Raw genomic sequence first — 22,468 nt, 5'->3', positions numbered from 1 at the left:
ACAAACTACATTGTCACCAGAAGAGCAATACAAAATGTACAAGTGATATATTAAAATCATCTTTCCAGCTTGAATTTCAATGATGCATTGGGGCAACGATTTTGTGAGAAACATCTTCACCCTTAAATAAAGATTTTCTTAATTCCTTACCTGTGTGCTAATTAGATATCACCTTGTTTTCACATTAAACAGACTTCCACAAGAGAAAGCAGCAAGGATGCAGTGGCGTTAATGTTTCCTGGTGTCAACCTGTATTAATTCAGTAGACATTGAAATGAGGATGCATCTTGCTGCCTTTCCAATGAAGCAAGTTTAATTTAGTAATAGGTGAAAAACCATCCTTACAAAGGTGTTAATCAGAGACTTGGCTTTGTGGACACTTTTCAGAGAACAAATTTGTTAGCATAAAAATAAAGCCAGAAAATAAAGAGCTGTTTAATCACTCAATTGGATTTTTCTGCCAGCATATTTTTTTTCTCTGCAACCCACTGCTAAATTGTGCTTCCTAGCTGTTTTTATAAAATCACTGAATCAAATCTAACTCTGATTACATCAGAGAAGGCCAGGTACCCTACACCATAACAGGGGGTTTGAAATTTTGACTTGTCTACTTAAAGATCACAAAAATCTGATAACAAGGTCAATTAGGTCCCTGGGTGGGATTGAACCACCAACCTTATGGTTAATAGCCGTACATACTAACTGATTGCGCCACAGAGACACTTTGCAAAAGTCCATACTGACAAAGGCTAATAAGCATTCATCTAAAACGTTTCCTAGAAAAACTTTCAAAAGTCAATAATCTGGAGAGTTTTTGTAAGATGTTTCTTCCATCAACCAACGAAGAAACACATTGGTACTTTCCCATGATGAGTGAGTGCTTCAGGATCTCTTGAACTTACATGTGCAGCAGAGTACTGCAATGGAAGCATGCTGGGCCCATAACCCAGAGGTAGGCAGATTGAAACTATCCTCTGCTATATGCATTTTTTTTTTTGTTAATTAAAGTAATCCAAAACTGGGATTGATATTTTGTCTCTTTTATTTTTACTTAAAGTACAATAACTTTTACCATTTTAATTTGTTTTAATAGTATATTGACAGTATTGCTTTCTTTCAAAAATCCACTTCATTTTCTTTACCCTATTATTAAAATGGTAATTGACAAAAACAAACTACATTGTCACCAGAAGAGCAATACAAAATGTACAAGTGATATATTAAAATCATCTTTCCAGCTTGAATTTCAATGTTGCATTGGGTCAACAATTTTGTGAGAAACATCTTCACCCTTAAATAAAGATTTTCTTAATTCCTTACCTGTGTGCTAATTAGATATCACCTTGTTTTCACATTAAACAGACTTCCACATGAGAAAGCAGCAAGGATGCAGTGGCGTTAATGTTTCCTGGTGTCAACTTGTATTATTTCAGTAGACAATGAAATGAGGATGCATCTTGCTGCCTTTCCAATGAAGCAAGTTTAATTTAGTAATAGGTGAAAAACCATCCTTACAAAGGTGTTAATCAGAGACTTGGCTTTGTGGACACTTTTCAGAGAACAAATTTGTTAGCATAAAAATAAAGCCAGAAAATGAAGAGCTGTTTAATCACTCGATTGGATTTTTCTGCCAGCATATTTTTTTTCTCTGCAACCCACTGCTAAATTGTGCTTCCTAGCTGTTTTTTATAAAATCACTGAATCAAATCTAACTCTGATTACATCAGAGAAGGCCATGTACCCTACACCATAAGAGGAGGTTTGAAATTTTGACTTGTCTACTTAAATATCACCAAAATCTGATCACAAGGTTAACTACGTCCCTGGGTGGGATTGAACCACCAACCTTTTGGTTAATAGCCAAACACACTAACTGATTGCGCCACAGAGACACTTTGCAAAAGTCCATACTGACAAAGGCTAATAAGCATTCATCTAAAACGTTTCCTAGAAAAACTTTAAAAAGTCAATAATCTGGAGAGTTTTTGTAAGATGTTTCTTCCATCAACCAACGAAGAAACACATTGGTACTTTCCCATGATAAGTGAGTGCTTCAGGATCTCTTGCACTTACATGTGCAGCAGAGTACTGCAATGGAAGCATGCTGGGCCCATAACCCAGAGGTAGGCAGATTGAAACTATCCTCTGCTATATGCATTTTTTTGTTTGTTAATTAAAGTAATCCAAAACTGGGATTGATATTTTGGCTCTTTTATTTTTACTTAAAGTACAATAACTTTTACCATTTTAATTTGTTTTAATAGTATATTGACAGTATAGTTTTCTTTCAAAAATCCACTTAATTTTCTTTACCCTGTTATTAAAATGGTAATTGACAAAAAAACTACATTGTCACCAGAAGAGCAATACAAAATGTACAAGTGATATATTAAAATCATCTTTCCAGCTTGAATTTCAATGATGCATTGGGGCAACAATTTTGTGAGAAACATCTTCACCCTTAAATAAAGATTTTCGTAATTCCTTACCTGTGTGCTAATTAGATATCACCTTGTTTTCACATTAAACAGACTTCCACATGAGAAAGCAGCAAGGATGCAGTGGCTTTAATGTTTCCTGGTGTCAACCTGTATTATTTCAGTAGACATTGAAATGAGGATGCATCTTGCTGCCTTTCCAATGAAGCAAGTTTAATTTAGTAATAGGTGAAAAACCATCCTTACAAAGGTGTTAATCAGAGACTTGGCTTTGTGGACACTTTTCAGAGAACAAATTTGTTAGCATAAAAATAAATTCCAGAAAATGAAGAGCTGTTTAATCACTCAATTGGATTTTTCTGCCAGCATATTTTTTTTCTCTGCAACCCACTGCTAAATTGTGCTTCCTAGCTGTTTTTTTATAAAATCACTGAATCAAATCTAACTCTGATTACATCAGAGAAGGCCAGGTACCCTACACAATAAGAGGGGGTTTGAAATTTTGACTTGTCTACTTAAATATCACCAAAATCTGATCACAAGGTCAATTACGTCCCTGGGTGGGATTGAACCACCAACCTTTTGGTTAATAGCCAAACACACTAACCGATTGCGCCACCGAGACACTTTGCAAAAAGTACATACTGACAAAGGCTAATAAGCATACATCTAGAACGTTTCCTAGAAAAATATTAAAAAATCAATAATCTGGAGAGTTTTTGTAAGATGTTTCTTCCATCAACCAATGAATAAACACATTGGTACTTTCCCATGATGAGTGAGTGCTTCAGGATCTCTTGCACTTACATGTGCAGCAGAGTACTGCAATGGAAGCATGCTGGACCCATAACCCAGAGGTAGGCAGATTGAAACTATCCTTTGCTATATGCATTTTTTTTTGTTAATTTAAGTAATCAAAACTGGGATTGATATTTTTGCTCTTTTATTTTTACTTAAAGTACAATAACTTTTACCATTTTAATTTGTTTTAATAGTATATTGACAGTATAGTTTTCATTCAAAAATCCACTTAATTTTCTTTACCCTATTATTAAAATGGTAATTGACAAAAAAAACTACATTGTCACCAGAAGAGCAATACAAAATGTACAAGTGATATATTAAAATCATCTTTCCAGCTTGAATTTCAATGATGCATTGGGGCAACAATTTTGTGAGAAACATCTTCACCCTTAAATAAAGATTTTCGTAATTTCTTACCTGTGTGCTAATTAGATATCACCTTGTTTTCACATTAAACAGACTTCCACATGAGAAAGCAGCAAGGATGCAGTGGCTTTAATGTTTCCTGGTGTCAACCTGTATTATTTCAGTAGACATTGAAATGAGGATGCATCTTGCTGCCTTTCCAATGAAGCAAGTTTAATTTAGTAATAGGTGAAAAACCATCCTTACAAAGGTGTTAATCAGAGACTTGGCTTTGTGGACACTTTTCAGAGAACAAATTTGTTAGCATAAAAATAAATTCCAGAAAATGAAGAGCTGTTTAATCACTCAATTGGATTTTTCTGCCAGCATATTTTTTTTCTCTGCAACCCACTGCTAAATTGTGCTTCCTAGCTGTTTTTTTATAAAATCACTGAATCAAATCTAACTCTGATTACATCAGAGAAGGCCAGGTACCCTACACAATAAGAGGGGGTTTGAAATTTTGACTTGTCTACTTAAATATCACCAAAATCTGATCACAAGGTCAATTACGTCCCTGGGTGGGATTGAACCACCAACCTTTTGGTTAATAGCCAAACACACTAACCGATTGCGCCACCGAGACACTTTGCAAACAGTACATACTGACAAAGGCTAATAAGCATACATCTAGAACGTTTCCTAGAAAAATATTAAAAAATCAATAATCTGGAGAGTTTTTGTAAGATGTTTCTTCCATCAACCAATGAATAAACACATTGGTACTTTCCCATGATGAGTGAGTGCTTCAGGATCTCTTGCACTTACATGTGCAGCAGAGTACTGCAATGGAAGCATGCTGGACCCATAACCCAGAGGTAGGCAGATTGAAACTATCCTTTGCTATATGCATTTTTTTTTGTTAATTTAAGTAATCAAAACTGGGATTGATATTTTTGCTCTTTTATTTTTACTTAAAGTACAATAACTTTTACCATTTTAATTTGTTTTAATAGTATATTGACAGTATAGTTTTCTTTCAAAAATCCACTTAATTTTCTTTACCCTATTATTAAAATGGTAATTGACAAAAAAAACTACATTGTCACCAGAAGAGCAATACAAAATGTACAAGTGATATATTAAAATCATCTTTCCAGCTTGAATTTCAATGATGCATTGGGGCAACAATTTTGTGAGAAACATCTTCACCCTTAAATAAAGATTTTCGTAATTTCTTACCTGTGTGCTAATTAGATATCACCTTGTTTTCACATTAAACAGACTTCCACATGAGAAAGCAGCAAGGATGCAGTGGCGTTAATGTTTCCTGGTGTCAACCTGTATTATTTCAGTAGACATTGAAATGAGGATGCATCTTGCTGCCTTTCCAATGAAGCAAGTTTAATTTAGTAATAGGTGAAAAACCATCCCTACAAAGGTGTTAATCAGAGACTTGGCTTTGTGGACACTTTTCAGAGAACAAATTTGTTAGCATAAAAATAAAGCCAGAAAATGAAGAGCTGTTTAATCACGCAATTTGATTTTTTTGCCAGCATATTTCTTTTTCTCTGCAACCCACTGCTAAATTGTGCTTCCTAGATGTTTTTATAAAATCACTGAATCAAATCTAACTCTTATTACATCAGAGAAGGCCAGGTACCCTACACCATAACAGGGGGATATGAAATTTGACTTGTCTACTTAAAGATCACCAAAATCTGATAACAAGGTCAATTAGGTCCCTGGGTGGGATTGAACCACCAACCTTTTGGTTAATAGCTGTACATACTAACTGATTGCGCCACAGAGACACTTTGCAAAAGTCCATACTGACAAAGGCTAATAAGCATTCATCTAAAACGTTTCCTAGAAAAACTTTAAAAAGTCAATAATCTGGAGAGTTTTTGTAAGATGTTTCTTCCATCAACCAACGAAGAAACACATTGGTACTTTCCCATGATGAGTGAGTGCTTCAGGATCTCTTGAACTTACATGTGCAGCAGAGTACTGCAATGGAAGCATGCTGGGCCCATAACCCAGAGGTAGGCAGATTGAAACTATCCTCTGCTATATGCATTTTTTTTTTTTGTTAATTAAAGTAATCCAAAACTGGGATTGATATTTTGTCTCTTTTATTTTTACTTAAAGTACAATAACTTTTACCATTTTAATTTGTTTTAATAGTATATTGACAGTATTGTTTTCTTTCAAAAATCCACTTCATTTTCTTTACCCTATTATTAAAATGGTAATTGACAAAAACAAACTACATTGTCACCAGAAGAGCAATACAAAATGTACAAGTGATATATTAAAATCATCTTTCCAGCTTGAATTTCAATGTTGCATTGGGTCAACAATTTTGTGAGAAACATCTTCACCCTTAAATAAAGATTTTCTTAATTCCTTACCTGTGTGCTAATTAGATATCACCTTGTTTTCACATTAAACAGACTTCCACATGAGAAAGCAGCAAGGATGCAGTGGCGTTAATGTTTCCTGGTGTCAACTTGTATTATTTCAGTAGACATTGAAATGAGGATGCATCTTGCTGCCTTTCCAATGAAGCAAGTTTAATTTAGTAATAGGTGAAAAACCATCCTTACAAAGGTGTTAATCAGAGACTTGGCTTTGTGGACACTTTTCAGAGAACAAATTTGTTAGCATAAAAATAAAGCCAGAAAATGAAGAGCTGTTTAATCACTCGATTGGATTTTTCTGCCAGCATATTTTTTTTCTCTGCAACCCACTGCTAAATTGTGCTTCCTAGCTGTTTTTTATAAAATCACTGAATCAAATCTAACTCTGATTACATCAGAGAAGGCCATGTACCCTACACCATAAGATGAGGTTTGAAATTTTGACTTGTCTACTTAAATATCACCAAAATCTGATCACAAGGTTAATTATGTCCCTGGGTGGGATTGAACCACCAACCTTTTGGTTAATAGCCAAACACACTAACCGATTGCACCACAGAGACACTTTGCAAAAGTCCATACTGACAAAGGCTAATAAGCATTCATCTAAAACGTTTCCTAGAAAAACTTTAAAAAGTCAATAATCTGGAGAGTTTTTGTAAGATGTTTCTTCCATCAACCAACGAAGAAACACATTGGTACTTTCCCATGATGAGTGAGTGCTTCAGGATCTCTTGCACTTACATGTGCAGCAGAGTACTGCAATGGAAGTATGCTGGGCCCATAACCCAGAGGTAGGCAGATTGAAACTATCCTCTGCTATATGCATTTTTTTGTTTGTTAATTAAAGTAATCCAAAACTGGGATTGATATTTTGGCTCTTTTATTTTTACTTAAAGTACAATAACTTTTACCATTTTAATTTGTTTTAATAGTATATTGACAGTATAGTTTTCTATCAAAAATCCACTTAATTTTCTTTACCCTGTTATTAAAATGGTAATTGACAAAAAAACTACATTGTCACCAGAAGAGCAATACAAAATGTACAAGTGATATATTAAAATCATCTTTCCAGCTTGAATTTCAATGATGCATTGGGGCAACAATTTTGTGAGAAACATCTTCACCCTTAAATAAAGATTTTCGTAATTCCTTACCTGTGTGCTAATTAGATACCACCTTGTTTTCACATTAAACAGACTTCCACATGAGAAAGCAGCAAGGATGCAGTGGCGTTAATGTTTCCTGGTGTCAACCTGTATTATTTCAGTAGACATTGAAATGAGGATACATCTTGCTGCCTTTCCAATGAAGCAAGTTTAATTTAGTAATAGGTGAAAAACCATCCCTACAAAGGTGTTAATCAGAGACTTGGCTTTGTGGACACTTTTCAGAGAACAAATTTGTTAGCATAAAAATAAAGCCAGAAAATAAAGAGCTGTTTAATCACTCAATTGGATTTTTCTGCCAGCATATTTTTTTTCTCTGCAACCCACTGCTAAATTGTGCTTCCTAGCTGTTTTTATAAAATCACTGAATCAAATCTAACTCTGATTACATCAGAGAAGGCCAGGTACCCTACACCATAACAGGGGGTTTGAAATTTTGACTTGTCTACTTAAAGATCACCAAAATCTGATAACAAGGTCAATTAGGTCCCTGGGTGGGATTGAACCACCAACCTTTTGGTTAATAGCCGTACATACTAACTGATTGCGCCACAGAGACACTTTGCAAAAGTCCGTACTGACAAAGGCTAATAAGCATTCATCTAAAACGTTTCCTAGAAAAACTTTAAAAAGTCAATAATCTGGAGAGTTTTTGTAAGATGTTTCTTCCATCAACCAACGAAGAAACACATTGGTACTTTCCCATGATGAGTGAGTGCTTCAGGATCTCTTGAACTTACATGTGCAGCAGAGTACTGCAATGGAAGCATGCTGGGCCCATAACCCAGAGGTAGGCAGATTGAAACTATCCTCTGCTATATGCATTTTTTTTTTGTTAATTAAAGTAATCCAAAACTGGGATTGATATTTTGTCTCTTTTATTTTTACTTAAAGTACAATAACTTTTACCATTTTAATTTGTTTTAATAGTATATTGACAGTATTGTTTTCTTTCAAAAATCCACTTCATTTTCTTTACCCTATTATTAAAATGGTAATTGACAAAAACAAACTACATTGTCACCAGAAGAGCAATACAAAATGTACAAGTGATATATTAAAATCATCTTTCCAGCTTGAATTTCAATGTTGCATTGGGTCAACAATTTTGTGAGAAACATCTTCACCCTTAAATAAAGATTTTCTTAATTCCTTACCTGTGTGCTAATTAGATATCACCTTGTTTTCACATTAAACAGACTTCCACATGAGAAAGCAGCAAGGATGCAGTGGCGTTAATGTTTCCTGGTGTCAACTTGAATTATTTCAGTAGACATTGAAATGAGGATGCATCTTGCTGCCTTTCCAATGAAGCAAGTTTAATTTAGTAATAGGTGAAAAACCATCCTTACAAAGGTGTTAATCAGAGACTTGGCTTTGTGGACACTTTTCAGAGAACAAATTTGTTAGCATAAAAATAAAGCCAGAAAATGAAGAGCTGTTTAATCACTCGATTGGATTTTTCTGCCAGCATATTTTTTTTCTCTGCAACCCACTGCTAAATTGTGCTTCCTAGCTGTTTTTTATAAAATCACTGAATCAAATCTAACTCTGATTACATCAGAGAAGGCCAGGTACCCTACACAATAAGAGGGGGTTTGAAATTTTGACTTGTCTACTTAAATATCACCAAAATCTGATCACAAGGTCAATTACGTCCCTGGGTGGGATTGAACCACCAACCTTTTGGTTTATAGCCGAACACACTAACCGATTGCGCCACCGAGACACTTTGTAAACAGTACATACTGACAAAGGCTAATAAGCATACATCTAGAACGTTTCCTAGAAAAATATTAAAAAATCAATAATCTGGAGAGTTTTTGTAAGATGTTTCTTCCATCAACCAATGAATAAACACATTGGTACTTTCCCATGATGAGTGAGTGCTTCAGGATCTCTTGCACTTACATGTGCAGCAGAGTACTGCAATGGAAGCATGCTGGACCCATAACCCAGAGGTAGGCAGATTGAAACTATCCTTTGCTATATGCATTTTTTTTGTTAATTTAAGTAATCAAAACTGGGATTGATATTTTTGCTCTTTTATTTTTACTTAAAGTACAATAACTTTTACCATTTTAATTTGTTTTAATAGTATATTGACAGTATAGTTTTCTTTCAAAAATCCACTTAATTTTCTTTACCCTATTATTAAAATGGTAATTGACAAAAAAAACTACATTGTCACCAGAAGAGCAATACAAAATGTACAAGTGATATATTAAAATCATCTTTCCAGCTTGAATTTCAATGATGCATTGGGGCAACGATTTTGTGAGAAACATCTTCACCCTTAAATAAAGATTTTCTTAATTCCTTACCTGTGTGCTAATTAGATATCACCTTGTTTTCATATTAAACAGACTTTTACATGAGAAAGCAGCAAGGATGCAGTGGCGTTAATGTTTCCTGGTGTCAACCTGTATTATTTCAGTAGACATTGAAATGAGGATGCATCTTGCTGCCTTTCCAATGAAGCAAGTTTAATTTAGTAATAGGTGAAAAACCATCCTTACAAAGGTGTTAATCAGAGACTTGGCTTTGTGGACACTTTTCAGAGAACAAATTTGTTAGCATAAAAATAAAGCAAGAAAATAAAAGCTGTTTAATCACTCAATTGGATTTTTCTGCCAGCATATTTTTTTTCTCTGCAACCCACTGCTAAATTGTGCTTCCTAGCTGTTTTTATAAAATCACTGAATCAAATCTAACTCTGATTACATCAGAGAAGGCCAAGTACCCTACACCATAACAGGGGGTTTGAAATTTTGACTTGTCTACTTAAAGATCACCAAAATCTGATAACAAGGTCAATTAGGTCCCTGGGTGGGATTAAACCACCAACCTTTTGGTTAAAAGCCATACATACTAACTGATTGCGCCACAGAGACACTTTGCAAATTTCCATACTGACAAAGGCTAATAAGCATTCATCTAAAACGTTTCCTAGAAAAACTTTAAAATGTCAATAATCTGGAGAGTTTTTGTAAGATGTTTCTTCCATCAACCAACGAAGAAACACATTGGTACTTTCCCATGATGAGTGAGTGCTTCAGGATCTCTTGCACTTACATGTGCAGCAGAGTACTGCAATGGAAGCATGCTGGGCCCATAACCCAGAGGTAGGCAGATTGAAACTATCCTCTGCTATATGCATTTTTTTTTGTTAATTAAAGTAATCCAAAACTGGGATTGATATTTTGTCTCTTTTATTTTTACTTAAAGTACAATAACTTTTACCATTTTAATTTGTTTTAATAGTATATTGACAGTATTGTTTTCTTTCAAAAATCCACTTCATTTTCTTTACCCTATTATTAAAATGGTAATTGACAAAAACAAACTACATTGTCACCAGAAGAGCAATACAAAATGTACAAGTGATATATTAAAATCATCTTTCCAGCTTGAATTTCAATGATGCATTGGGTCAACAATTTTGTGAGAAACATCTTCACCCTTAAATAAAGATTTTCTTAATTCCTTACCTGTGTGCTAATTAGATATCACCTTGTTTTCACATTAAACAGACTTCCACATGAGAAAGCAGCAAGGATGCAGTGGCGTTAATGTTTCCTGGTGTCAACTTGTATTATTTCAGTAGACATTGAAATGAGGATGCATCTTGCTGCCTTTCCAATGAAGCAAGTTTAATTTAGTAATAGGTGAAAAACCATCCTTACAAAGGTGTTAATCAGAGACTTGGCTTTGTGGACACTTTTCAGAGAACAAATTTGTTAGCATAAAAATAAAGCCAGAAAATGAAGAGCTGTTTAATCACTCGATTGGATTTTTCTGCCAGCATATTTTTTTTCTCTGCAACCCACTGCTAAATTGTGCTTCCTAGCTGTTTTTTATAAAATCACTGAATCAAATCTAACTCTGATTACATCAGAGAAGGCCATGTACCCTACACCATAAGAGGAGGTTTGAAATTTTGACTTGTCTACTTAAATATCACCAAAATCTGATCACAAGGTTAATTACGTCCCTGGGTGGGATTGAACCACCAACCTTTTGGTTAACAGCCAAACACACTAACCGATTGCGCCACAGAGACACTTTGCAAAAAGTACATACTGACAAAGGCTAATAAGCATACATCTAGAACGTTTCCTAGAAAAACATTAAAAAATCAATAATCTGGAGAGTTTTTGTAAGATGTTTCTTCCATCAACCAACGAATAAACACATTGGTACTTTCCCATGATGAGTGAGTGCTTCAGGATCTCTTGCACTTACATGGGCAGCAGAGTACTGCAATGGAAGCATGCTGGACCCATAACCCAGAGGTAGGCAGATTGAAACTATCCTTTGCTATATGCATTTTTTTTGTTAATTTAAGTAATCAAAACTGGGATTGATATTTTTGCTCTTTTATTTTTACTTAAAGTACAATAACTTTTACCATTTTAATTTGTTTTAATAGTATATTGACAGTATAGTTTTCTTTCAAAAATCCACTTAATTTTCTTTACCCTGTTATTAAAATGGTAATTGACAAAAAAACTACATTGTCACCAGAAGAGCAATACAAAATGTACAAGTGATATATTAAAATCATCTTTCCAGCTTGAATTTCAATGATGCATTGGGGCAACAATTTTGTGAGAAACATCTTCACCCTTAAATAAAGATTTTCGTAATTCCTTACCTGTGTGCTAATTAGATATCACCTTGTTTTCACATTAAACAGACTTCCATGTGAGAAAGCAGCAAAGATGCAGTGGCGTTAATGTTTCCTGGTGTCAACCTGTATTATTTCAGTAGACATTGAAATGAGGATGCATCTTGCTGCCTTTCCAATGAAGCAAGTTTAATTTAGTAATAGGTGAAAAACCATCCTTACAAAGGTGTTAATCAGAGACTTGGCTTTGTGGACACTTTTCAGAGAACAAATTTGTTAGCATAAAAATAAATTCCAGAAAATGAAGAGCTGTTTAATCACTCAATTGGATTTTTCTGCCAGCATATTTTTTTTCTCTGCAACCCACTGCTAAATTGTGCTTCCTAGCTGTTTTTTATAAAATCACTGAATCAAATCTAACTCTGATTACATCAGAGAAGGCCAGGTACCCTACACAATAAGAGGGGGTTTGAAATTTTGACTTGTCTACTTAAATATCACCAAAATCTGATCACAAGGTCAATTACGTCCCTGGGTGGGATTGAACCACCGACCTTTTGGTTAATAGCCGAACACACTAACCGATTGCGCCACCAAGACACTTTGCAAACAGTACATACTAACAAAGGCTAATAAGCATACATCTAGAACGTTTCCTAGAAAAATATTAAAAAATCAATAATCTGGAGAGTTTTTGTAAGATGTTTCTTCCATCAACCAATGAATAAACACATTGGTACTTTCCCATGATGAGGGAGTGCTTCAGGATCTCTTGCACTTACATGTGCAGCAGAGTACTGCAATGGAAGCATGCTGGACCCATAACCCAGAGGTAGGCAGATTGAAACTATCCTTTGCTATATGCATTTTTTTTTGTTAATTTAAGTAATCAAAACTGGGATTGATATTTTTGCTCTTTTATTTTTACTTAAAGTACAATAACTTTTACCATTTTAATTTGTTTTAATAGTATATTGACAGTATAGTTTTCTTTCAAAAATCCACTTAATTTTCTTTACCCTATTATTAAAATGGTAATTGACAAAAAAAACTACATTGTCACCAGAAGAGCAATACAAAATGTACAAGTGATATATTAAAATCATCTTTCCAGCTTGAATTTCAATGATGCATTGGGGCAACAATTTTGTGAGAAACATATTCACCCTTAAATAAAGATTTTCGTAATTTCTTACCTGTGTGCTAATTAGATATCACCTTGTTTTCACATTAAACAGACTTCCACATGAGAAAGCAGCAAGGATGCAGTGGCGTTAATGTTTCCTGGTGTCAACCTGTATTATTTCAGTAGACATTGAAATGAGGATGCATCTTGCTGCCTTTCCAATGAAGCAAGTTTAATTTAGTAATAGGTGAAAAACCATCCCTACAAAGGTGTTAATCAGAGACTTGGCTTTGTGGACACTTTTCAGAGAACAAATTTGTTAGCATAAAAATAAAGCCAGAAAATGAAGAGCTGTTTAATCACGCAATTTGATTTTTTTGCCAGCATATTTCTTTTTCTCTGCAACCCACTGCTAAATTGTGCTTCCTAGATGTTTTTATAAAATCACTGAATCAAATCTAACTCTGATTACATCAGAGAAGGCCAGGTACCCTACACCATAACAGGGGGTATGAAATTTGACTTGTCTACTTAAAGATCACCAAAATCTGATAACAAGGTCAATTAGGTCCCTGGGTGGGATTGAACCACCAACCTTTTGGTTAATAGCCGTACATACTAACTGATTGCGCCACAGAGACACTTTGCAAAAGTTCATACTGACAAAGGCTAATAAGCATTCATCTAAAACGTTTCCTAGAAAAACTTTAAAAAGTCAATAATCTGGAGAGTTTTTGTAAGATGTTTCTTCCATCAACCAACGAAGAAACACATTGGTACTTTCCCATGATGAGTGAGTGCTTCAGGATCTCTTGCACTTACATGTGCAGCAGAGTACTGCAATGGAAGCATGCTGGACCCATAACCCAGAGGTAGGCAGATTGAAACTATCCTCTGCTATATGCATTTTTTTTTGTTAATTAAAGTAATCCAAAACTGGGATTGATATTTTGGCTCTTTTATTTTTACTTAAAGTACAATAACTTTTACCATTTTAATTTGTTTTAATAGTATATTGACAGTATTGTTTTCTTTCAAAAATCCACTTCATTTTCTTTACCCTATTATTAAAATGGTAATTGACAAAAACAAACTACATTGTCACCAGAAGAGCAATACAAAATGTACAAGTGATATATTAAAATCATCTTTCCAGCTTGAATTTCAATGATGCATTGGGGCAACGATTTTGTGAGAAACATCTTCACCCTTAAATAAAGATTTTCTTAATTCCTTACCTGTGTGCTAATTAGATATCACCTTGTTTTCATATTAAACAGACTTTTACATGAGAAAGCAGCAAGGATGCAGTGGCGTTAATGTTTCCTGGTGTCAACCTGTATTATTTCAGTAGACATTGAAATGAGGATGCATCTTGCTGCCTTTCCAATGAAGCAAGTTTAATTTAGTAATAGGTGAAAAACCATCCTTACAAAGGTGTTAATCAGAGACTTGGCTTTGTGGACACTTTTCAGAGAACAAATTTGTTAGCATAAAAATAAAGCCAGAAAATAAAGAGCTGTTTAATCACTCAATTGGATTTTTCTGCCAGCATATTTTTTTTCTCTGCAACCCACTGCTAAATTGTGCTTCCTAGCTGTTTTTATAAAATCACTGAATCAAATCTAACTCTGATTACATCAGAGAAGGCCAAGTACCCTACACCTTAACAGGGGGTTTGAAATTTTGACTTGTCTACTTAAAGATCACCAAAATCTGATAACAAGGTCAATTAGGTCCCTAGGTGGGATTAAACCACCAACCTTTTGGTTAAAAGCCGTACATACTAACTGATTGCGCCACAGAGACACTTTGCAAATTTCCATACTGACAAAGGCTAATAAGCATTCATCTAAAACGTTTCCTAGCAAAACTTTAAAAAGTCAATAATCTGGAGAGTTTTTGTAAGATGTTTCTTCCATCAACCAACGAAGAAACACATTGGTACTTTCCCATGATGAGTGAGTGCTTCAGGATCTCTTGAACTTACATGTGCAGCAGAGTACTGCAATGGAAGCATGCTGGGCCCATAACCCAGAGGTAGGCAGATTGAAACTATCCTCTGCTATATGCATTTTTTTTTTGTTAATTAAAGTAATCCAAAACTGGGATTGATATTTTGTCTCTTTTATTTTTACTTAAAGTACAATAACTTTTACCATTTTAATTTGTTTTAATAGTATATTGACAGTATTGTTTTCTTTCAAAAATCCACTTCATTTTCTTTACCCTATTATTAAAATGGTAATTGACAAAAACAAACTACATTGTCACCAGAAGAGCAATACAAAATGTACAAGTGATATATTAAAATCATCTTTCCAGCTTGAATTTCAATGATGCATTGGGTCAACAATTTTGTGAGAAACATCTTCACCCTTAAATAAAGATTTTCTTAATTCCTTACCTGTGTGCTAATTAGATATCACCTTGTTTTCACATTAAACAGACTTCCACATGAGAAAGCAGCAAGGATGCAGTGGCGTTAATGTTTCCTGGTGTCAACTTGTATTATTTCAGTAGACATTGAAATGAGGATGCATCTTGCTGCCTTTCCAATGAAGCAAGTTTAATTTAGTAATAGGTGAAAAACCATCCTTACAAAGGTGTTAATCAGAGACTTGGCTTTGTGGACACTTTTCAGAGAACAAATTTGTTAGCATAAAAATAAAGCCAGAAAATGAAGAGCTGTTTAATCACTCGATTGGATTTTTCTGCCAGCATATTTTTTTTCTCTGCAACCCACTGCTAAATTGTGCTTCCTAGCTGTTTTTTATAAAATCACTGAATCAAATCTAACTCTGATTACATCAGAGAAGGCCATGTACCCTACACCATAAGAGGAGGTTTGAAATTTTGACTTGTCTACTTAAATATCACCAAAATCTGATCACAAGGTTAATTACGTCCCTGGGTGGGATTGAACCACCAACCTTTTGGTTAATAGCCGAACACACTAACCGATTGCGCCACAGAGACACTTTGCAAACAGTACATACTGACAAAGGCTAATAAGCATACATCTAGAACGTTTCCTAGAAAAACATTAAAAAATCAATAATCTGGAGAGTTTTTGTAAGATGTTTCTTCCATCAACCAATGAATAAACACATTGGTACTTTCCCATGATGAGTGAGTGCTTCAGGATCTCTTGCACTTACATGTGCAGCAGAGTACTGCAATGGAAGCATGCTGGACCCATAACCCAGAGGTAGGCAGATTGAAACTATCCTTTGTTATATGCATTTTTTTTTGTTAATTTAAGTAATCAAAACTGGGATTGATATTTTTGCTCTTTTATTTTTACTTAAAGTACAATAACTTTTACCATTTTAATTTGTTTTAATAGTATATTGACAGTATAGTTTTCTTTCAAAAATCCGCTTAATTTTCTTTACCCTATTATTAAAATGGTAATTGACAAAAAAAACTACATTGTCACCAGAAGAGCAATACAAAATGTACAAGTGATATATTAAAATCATCTTTCCAGCTTGAATTTCAAAGATGCATTGGGGCAACAATTTTGTGAGAAACATCTTCACCCTTAAATAAAGATTTTCGGAATTTCTTACCTGTGTGCTAATTAGATATCACCTTGTTTTCACATTAAACAGACTTCCACATGAGAAAGCAGCAAGGATGCAGTGGCGTTAATGTTTCCTGGTGTCAACTTGTATTATTTCAGTAGACATTGAAATGAGGATGCATCTTGCTGCCTTTCCAATGAAGCAAGTTTAATTTAGTAATAGGTGAAAAACCATCCCTACAAAGGTGTTAATCAGAGACTTGGCTTTGTGGACACTTTTCAGAGAACAAATTTGTTAGCATAAAAATAAAGCCAGAAAATGAAGAGCTGTTTAATCACGCAATTTGATTTTTTTGCCAGCATATTTCTTTTTCTCTGCAACCCACTGCTAAATTGTGCTTCCTAGATGTTTTTATAAAATCACTGAATCAAATCTAACTCTGATTACATCAGAGAAGGCCAGGTACCCTACACCATAACAGGGGGTATGAAATTTGACTTGTCTACTTAAATATCACCAAAATCTGATAACAAGGTCAATTGGTGGGATTGAACCACCAACCTTTTGGTTAATAGCCGTACATACTAACTGATTGCGCCACAGAGACACTTTGCAAAAGTTCATACTGACAAAGGCTAATAAGCATTCATCTAAAACGTTTCCTAGAAAAACTTTAAAATGTCAATTATCTGGAGAGTTTTTGTAAGATGTTTTTTCCATCAACCAACGAAGAAACACATTGGTACTTTCCCATGATGAGTGAGTGCTTCAGGATCTCTTGCACTTACATGTGCAGCAGAGTACTGCAATGGAAGCATGCTGGGCCCATAACCCAGAGGTAGGCAGATTGAAACTATCCTCTGCTATATGCATTTTTTTTTGTTAATTAAAGTAATCCAAAACTCGGATTGATATTTTGTCTCTTTTATTTTTACTTAAAGTACAATAACTTTTACCATTTTAATTTGTTTTAATAGTATATTGACAGTATTGTTTTCTTTCAAAAATCCACTTCATTTTCTTTACCCTATTATTAAAATGGTAATTGACAAAAACAAACTACATTGTCACCAGAAGAGCAATACAAAATGTACAAGTGATATATTAAAATCATCTTTCCAGCTTGAATTTCAATGATGCATTGGGTCAACAATTTTGTGAGAAACATCTTCACCCTTAAATAAAGATTTTCTTAATTCCTTACCTGTGTGCTAATTAGATATCACCTTGTTTTCACATTAAACAGACTTCCACATGAGAAAGCAGCAAGGATGCAGTGGCGTTAATGTTTCCTGGTGTCAACTTGTATTATTTCAGTAGACATTGAAATGAGGATGCATCTTGCTGCCTTTCCAATGAAGCAAGTTTAATTTAGTAATAGGTGAAAAACCATCCTTACAAAGGTGTTAATCAGAGACTTGGCTTTGTGGACACTTTTCAGAGAACAAATTTGTTAGCATAAAAATAAAGCCAGAAAATGAAGAGCTGTTTAATCACTCGATTGGATTTTTCTGCCAGCAAATTTTTTTTCTCTGCAACCCACTGCTAAATTGTGCTTCCTAGCTGTTTTTTATAAAATCACTGAATCAAATCTAACTCTGATTACATCAGAGAAGGCCATGTACCCTACACCATAAGAGGAGGTTTGAAATTTTGACTTGTCTACTTAAATATCACCAAAATCTGATCACAAGGTTAATTACATCCCTGGGTGGGATTGAACCACCAACCTTTTGGTTAACAGCCAAACACACTAACCGATTGCGCCACAGAGACACTTTGCAAAAAGTACATACTGACAAAGGCTAATAAGCATACATCTAGAACGTTTCCTAGAAAAACATTAAAAAATCAATAATCTGGAGAGTTTTTGTAAGATGTTTCTTCCATCAACCAACGAATAAACACATTGGTACTTTCCCATGATGAGTGAGTGCTTCAGGATCTCTTGCACTTACATGGGCAGCAGAGTACTGCAATGGAAGCATGCTGGACCCATAACCCAGAGGTAGGCAGATTGAAACTATCCTTTGCTATATGCATTTTTTTTGTTAATTTAAGTAATCAAAACTGGGATTGATATTTTTGCTCTTTTATTTTTACTTAAAGTACAATAACTTTTACCATTTTAATTTGTTTTAATAGTATATTGACAGTATAGTTTTCTTTCAAAAATCCACTTAATTTTCTTTACCCTGTTATTAAAATGGTAATTGACAAAAAAACTACATTGTCACCAGAAGAGCAATACAAAATGTACAAGTGATATATTAAAATCATCTTTCCAGCTTGAATTTCAATGATGCATTGGGGCAACAATTTTGTGAGAAACATCTTCACCCTTAAATAAAGATTTTCGTAATTCCTTACCTGTGTGCTAATTAGATATCACCTTGTTTTCACATTAAACAGACTTCCATGTGAGAAAGCAGCAAAGATGCAGTGGCGTTAATGTTTCCTGGTGTCAACCTGTATTATTTCAGTAGACATTGAAATGAGGATGCATCTTGCTGCCTTTCCAATGAAGCAAGTTTAATTTAGTAATAGGTGAAAAACCATCCTTACAAAGGTGTTAATCAGAGACTTGGCTTTGTGGACACTTTTCAGAGAACAAATTTGTTAGCATAAAAATAAATTCCAGAAAATGAAGAGCTGTTTAATCACTCAATTGGATTTTTCTGCCAGCATATTTTTTTTCTCTGCAACCCACTGCTAAATTGTGCTTCCTAGCTGTTTTTTATAAAATCACTGAATCAAATCTAACTCTGATTACATCAGAGAAGGCCAGGTACCCTACACAATAAGAGGGGGTTTGAAATTTTGACTTGTCTACTTAAATATCACCAAAATCTGATCACAAGGTCAATTACGTCCCTGGGTGGGATTGAACCACCAACCTTTTGGTTAATAGCCGAACACACTAACCGATTGCGCCACCGAGACACTTTGCAAACAGTACATACTGACAAAGGCTAATAAGCATACATCTAGAACGTTTCCTAGAAAAATATTAAAAAATCAATAATCTGGAGAGTTTTTGTAAGATGTTTCTTCCATCAACCAATGAATAAACACATTGGTACTTTCCCATGATGAGGGAGTGCTTCAGGATCTCTTGCACTTACATGTGCAGCAGAGTACTGCAATGGAAGCATGCTGGACCCATAACCCAGAGGTAGGCAGATTGAAACTATCCTTTGCTATATGCATTTTTTTTGGTTAATTTAAGTAATCAAAACTGGGATTGATATTTTTGCTCTTTTATTTTTACTTAAAGTACAATAACTTTTACCATTTTAATTTGTTTTAATAGTATATTGACAGTATAGTTTTCTTTCAAAAATCCACTTAATTTTCTTTACCCTATTATTAAAATGGTAATTGACAAAAAAAACTACATTGTCACCAGAAGAGCAATACAAAATGTACAAGTGATATATTAAAATCATCTTTCCAGCTTGAATTTCAATGATGCATTGGGGCAACAATTTTGTGAGAAACATCTTCACCCTTAAATAAAGATTTTCGTAATTTCTTACCTGTGTGCTAATTAGATATCACCTTGTTTTCACATTAAACAGACTTCCACATGAGAAAGCAGCAAGGATGCAGTGGCGTTAATGTTTCCTGGTGTCAACCTGTATTATTTCAGTAGACATTGAAATGAGGATGCATCTTGCTGCCTTTCCAATGAAGCAAGTTTAATTTAGTAATAGGTGAAAAACCATCCCTACAAAGGTGTTAATCAGAGACTTGGCTTTGTGGACACTTTTCAGAGAACAAATTTGTTAGCATAAAAATAAAGCCAGAAAATGAAGAGCTGTTTAATCACGCAATTTGATTTTTTTGCCAGCATATTTCTTTTTCTCTGCAACCCACTGCTAAATTGTGCTTCCTAGATGTTTTTATAAAATCACTGAATCAAATCTAACTCTGATTACATCAGAGAAGGCCAGGTACCCTACACCATAACAGGGGGTATGAAATTTGACTTGTCTACTTAAAGATCACCAAAATCTGATAACAAGGTCAATTAGGTCCCTGGGTGGGATTGAACCAACAACCTTTTGGTTAATAGCCGTACATACTAACTGATTGCGCCACAGAGACACTTTGCAAAAGTTCATACTGACAAAGGCTAATAAGCATTCATCTAAAACGTTTCCTAGAAAAACTTTAAAAAGTCAATAATCTGGAGAGTTTTTGTAAGATGTTTCTTCCATCAACCAACGAAGAAACACATTGGTACTTTCCCATGATGAGTGAGTGCTTCAGGATCTCTTGCACTTACATGTGCAGCAGAGTACTGCAATGGAAGCATGCTGGGCCCATAACCCAGAGGTAGGCAGATTGAAACTATCCTCTGCTATATGCATTTTTTTGTTTGTTAATTAAAGTAATCCAAAACTGGGATTGATATTTTGTCTCTTTTATTTTTACTTAAAGTACAATAACTTTTACCATTTTAATTTGTTTTAATAGTATATTGACAGTATTGTTTTCTTTCAAAAATCCACTTCATTTTCTTTACCCTATTATTAAAATGGTAATTGACAAAAACAAACTACATTGTCACCAGAAGAGCAATACAAAATGTACAAGTGATATATTAAAATCATCTTTCCAGCTATAATTTCAATGATGCATTGGGGCAACGATTTTGTGAGAAACATCTTCACCCTTAAATAAAGATTTTCTTAATTCCTTACCTGTGTGCTAATTAGATATCACCTTGTTTTCACATTAAACAGACTTCCACATGAGAAAGCAGCAAGGATGCAGTGGCGTTAATGTTTCCTGGTGTCAACCTGTATTATTTCAGTAGACATTGAAATGAGGATGCATCTTGCTGCCTTTCCAATGAAGCAAGTTTAATTTAGTAATAGGTGAAAAACCATCCTTACAAAGGTGTTAATCAGAGACTTGGCTTTGTGGACACTTTTCAGAGAACAAATTTGTTAGCATAAAAATAAAGCCAGAAAATAAAAAACTGTTTAATCACTCAATTGGATTTTTCTGCCAGCATATTTTTTTTCTCTGCAACCCACTGCTAAATTGTGCTTCCTAGCTGTTTTTATAAAATCACTGAATCAAATCTAACTCTGATTACATCAGAGAAGGCCAAGTACCCTACACCATAACAGGGGGTTTGAAATTTTGACTAGTCTACTTAAAGATCACCAAAATCTGATAACAAGGTCAATTAGGTCCCTGGGTGGGATTGAACCACCAACCTTTTGGTTAATAGCCGTACATACTAACTGATTGCGCCACAGAGACACTTTGCAAAAGTCCATACTGACAAAGGCTAATAAGCATTCATCTAAAACGTTTCCTAGCAAAACTTTAAAAAGTCAATAATCTGGAGAGTTTTTGTAAGATGTTTCTTCCATCAACCAACGAAGAAACACATTGGTACTTTCCCATGATGAGTGAGTGCTTCAGGATCTCTTGCACTTACATGTGCAGCAGAGTACTGCAATGGAAGCATGCTGGACCCATAACCCAGAGGTAGGCAGATTGAAACTATCCTCTGCTGTATGCTTTTTTTTTTGTTAATTAAAGTAATCCAAAACTGGGATTGATATTTTGGCTCTTTTATTTTTACTTAAAGTACAATAACTTTTACCATTTTAATTTGTTTTAATAGTATATTGACAGTATTGTTTTCTTTCAAAAATCCACTTAATTTTATTTACCCTATTATTAAAATGGTAATTGACAAAAACAAACTACATTGTCACCAGAAGAGCAATACAAAATGTACAAGTGATATATTAAAATCATCTTTCCAGCTTGAATTTCAATGATGCATTGGGGCAACGATTTTGTGAGAAACATCTTCACCCTTAAATAAAGATTTTCTTAATTCCTTACCTGTGTGCTAATTAGATAATTAGATATCACCTTGTTTTCACATTAAACAGACTTCCACATGAGAAAGCAGCAAGGATGCAGTGGCGTTAATGTTTCCTGGTGTCAACCTGAATTATTTCAGTA

The 22,468-nt window shown here is 34.5% G+C and overlaps 3 non-coding genes across 3 annotated transcripts; all 3 read right to left on the bottom strand.

Moving 5' to 3' along the window:
- Positions 1–6,499: 6,499 nt before the first annotated feature.
- Positions 6,500–6,573, bottom strand: TRNAN-AUU (transfer RNA asparagine (anticodon AUU)). The gene has a single exon. It is a non-coding gene; the product is annotated as a tRNA-Asn (tRNA).
- Positions 6,574–8,837: 2,264 nt separating this feature from the next.
- Positions 8,838–8,911, bottom strand: TRNAY-AUA (transfer RNA tyrosine (anticodon AUA)). Its single transcript has one exon. It is a non-coding gene; the product is annotated as a tRNA-Tyr (tRNA).
- Positions 8,912–11,171: 2,260 nt separating this feature from the next.
- Positions 11,172–11,245, bottom strand: TRNAN-GUU (transfer RNA asparagine (anticodon GUU)). Its single transcript has one exon. It is a non-coding gene; the product is annotated as a tRNA-Asn (tRNA).
- Positions 11,246–22,468: the final 11,223 nt, after the last annotated feature.

Source organism: Pseudophryne corroboree, unplaced genomic scaffold (assembly GCF_028390025.1).
Source record: "Pseudophryne corroboree isolate aPseCor3 unplaced genomic scaffold, aPseCor3.hap2 scaffold_971, whole genome shotgun sequence".
Classification (NCBI taxonomy): domain Eukaryota; kingdom Metazoa; phylum Chordata; class Amphibia; order Anura; family Myobatrachidae; genus Pseudophryne; species Pseudophryne corroboree.
This window is presented reverse-complemented; position numbering and strand designations above follow the sequence as displayed.